The following is a 3226-nucleotide window of genomic DNA, read 5'->3' as shown; positions in this document are numbered from 1 at the left end:
TATTGTTTTTGTTCTATTCAGGTATTCAAATGATTGGATGAGGCCTACTCACATTCAGGAGGGCAATGTACTTTCCTAAAATGTTATTATTATCCCAAAACATCTTCATAGAACCACCCAACATAATGTCTGATCAAATATCTGGGTACATCATGGCCCAGTCAACTTAACACATACAATTAACCATCACAGGTAGATATATAGATAGGTAGATAGATTAATTTATGAAGTGCTAGAATGTGATAACTTGTTTGAAAAAAAGTAAACCAAAGTAGGAGAAATTGGAATGGCAAGGAGATGAGGATGCAATTTTAAGTCACCCTTACTGATAAAATGATATTTAAAAAGACTTGAAGGAGATAAGGGCATAAGTCTTAAAGATATATGCATAAAAGCATTCCAGGCAGAGGATACAGCTAATACAAAGGCATTGAGATTGGAGTATACTTTCTGTGTTTGATAAACAACCAAAAGGTCACTGCGGCTACAAAGAAAAGAGGAGGTGAGGATGGCAATGAGGGGAGAGGCAGGTGAATGTGACTATGTAGTACCTTGTAGGCCATTATAAGGACTTTTGTTTGATATGAGTCAATGCAGAACAATTGCAGGGTTTTGATTTAAACAATATCTTGGTTTGATTCATGTTGTGAAAGGATCACTCCAGTTACTCAGTGGAGCATAAACTAGGACGGGCTGGTAGGCAAATGTGGAAGAAAAATGCCAGTTGGAGTTTAAATCTATGATATAGTTTGGCTGTGTCCCCACCCTAATCTCATTTTGAATTGTAAAAATCCCCAAGTATCAAGGGTGGGGCCTGGTAGAGATAATCGAATCACTGGGGCTGTTTCCCCAATACTGTACTTATGGTAGCGAATAAGTCTCACGAGATCTGATGGTTTTATAAATGTGAGTCTCCCTGCACAGCCTCTCCTGCCTGCCACCATGTGAGGCCTCCCTAGCCATGTGGAACTGTGAGTCCATTAAACCTCTTTCCTTTATAAATTACCCAGTCTTGAATATATATTTATTAGCAGGGTGAGAGCAGACTAACACAGTAATTTGGTACTGCAGAGAGGGGTGCTGCTGCAAAGATATCTGAAAATATGAAAGTGACTTTAAAAACTGGGTAACAGGCAGAGATTGGAACGATTTTTGAGGGCTCAGAGGAAGCTAGGAAAATGTGGGAAAATTTGGAACTCCCTAGAGACTTTTTGAATGACTTTGACCAAAATGATGATAGTAATATGGACAATAAAGTCCAGGCTGACATGATCTCAGATGCAGATGAGGAACTTGTGGGAAACTGAAGCAAAGGTAACTCTTGCTATGCTTTAGCAAAGAGACTGATGGCATTTTGACCCTGACATAGAGGTCAGTGGAACTTTGAACTTGAGAGAGATGATTTAGGGTATCTGGTGGAAGTAATTTCTAAGTGCCAAAGTGTTCAAGAGGAAGCAGAGTATAAAAGTTTGGAAAATTTGTAGGCTGACAATGCAATAGAAAAGAAAACCCATTTTCTGGGAAGAAATTCAAGCCAGCTGCAGAAATTTGCATAAGTAATGAGGAGCCAAATGCTAATCACCAAGACAATGGGAAAATGTTTCTAGGCATGTCAGAGACTTCACAGCAGCCCCTCACGTCACATGCCTGAAGCCCTAGGAGGGAAAGGTGGTTCCCTGGGCTGGGCTCAAGGTCCTTCTGCTGTGTGGATAGTAGGGAATTGGTGCCCTGTGTCCCAAATGTTCCAGCTGTGGATAAAAGGGGCCAAGGTACAGCTCAGGCCATGGTTTCAGAGGGTGCAAGCCCCAAGCCTTGGGAGCTTCCATGTGGTGTTGAGCCTGCAGGTGCACGGAAGTCAAGAATTGAGATTTGGGACCATCCACCTAGATTTCAGAGGTTGGATGGAAATGCCTAGATGTCCAGGCAATGCTTTGCTGAAGGGGCAGAGCTCTCATGGAGAACCTCTGCTAGGGTAGTGTGAAAGGGAAACGTGGGGTCAGAGCCCCCACACAGAGTCCCCACTAGAGCACTGCCTAGTGGAGCTGTGAGAAGAAGGCCACCATCCTCTAGACCCCAGAATGGTACATTCACCAACAACTTGCGTCGTGTTCCTGGAAAAGCTGCAGACACTCAACAGCAGCCCGTAAAAGCAGCCAGGAGCCAAGCTGTACCTTGAAATGCCACAGGGACAGAGTGGCCTAAGGCCCTGGGAGCCCACCTCTTGCATCAACAAGCCCTAGATGTGAGACATGGAATCAAAAGAGATGATTTTGGAGCTGTAAGATTTGTCTGCCCCACTGGATTTTCAATTTGGTTAGGGAGTGTAGCCCCTTAGTTTGGGCCTATTTTTCCCATTTGGAATGAGTGCATTTACCCAATGCCTGTATCTCCATGGTATCTAGGAAGTGACTAACTTGCTTCTGATTTTGCAAGCCCATAGGCAGAAGGGACTTGCCTTATCTCAGATGAGACTTTGGACTTGGACTATCAGTTAATGCTGAAATAAGTTAAGACTTTAGGGGACTGTTGGAAAGGCATGATTGGTTTTGCAAGGTGAGAACATGAGATTTGGGAGGGGCCAAGGGTGGAATACTGTGGCTTGGCTCTGTCCCCACCCTCAAATTGTAATAATTCCCATGTGTCAAGGGTGGGGCCAAGTGGAGATAATTAAATCATGGGGGTGGTTTTTCCCACACTGTTCTCATAGTAGTGAATAAGTCTTTTGAGTCTGATGGTTTTATAAATGAGAGTCCTCCTGCACAAACTGTCTTACCTACTGCCATGCAAGTTATGCATTTAATTCTCTTTTGCCTTCTGCCATCAGTGTGAGTCCTCCCCAGTCATGTGGAACTGTGTGTCCATTAAACCTCTTTCCTTTATAAATTACCCAGTCTTGGGTATGTCATATCTTTATTAGCAGCATGAGAACAGACTAATACAATCTAGAAAAGAAATAATGGTCTAGGGTGACAACAATGTAGTCAGTAAGAAGGGATCTGATGTAGCACATATCTTGCAGAAAGAAGTAAAAGCATTTCCTGAGAGAATATGTGTGAGATTAAAAGTGGGTTAAAGGTTGTGTCTGAGTAACTAAAAGAATGGATTTGCCATTAGTTGAATGGGGAACACCGTATGAGACACCTTTAGGTTGTAGCTAAGGATATGATTATGAGCTTAGAACTGGGCATTACAATTTTGACATGTCTATTAAGCATCAAAGCAGGGA

This window comes from Hylobates moloch, unplaced genomic scaffold (assembly GCF_009828535.3).
Source record: "Hylobates moloch isolate HMO894 unplaced genomic scaffold, HMol_V3 SCAFFOLD_31, whole genome shotgun sequence".
NCBI lineage: Eukaryota > Metazoa > Chordata > Mammalia > Primates > Hylobatidae > Hylobates > Hylobates moloch.
This window is presented reverse-complemented; position numbering follows the sequence as displayed.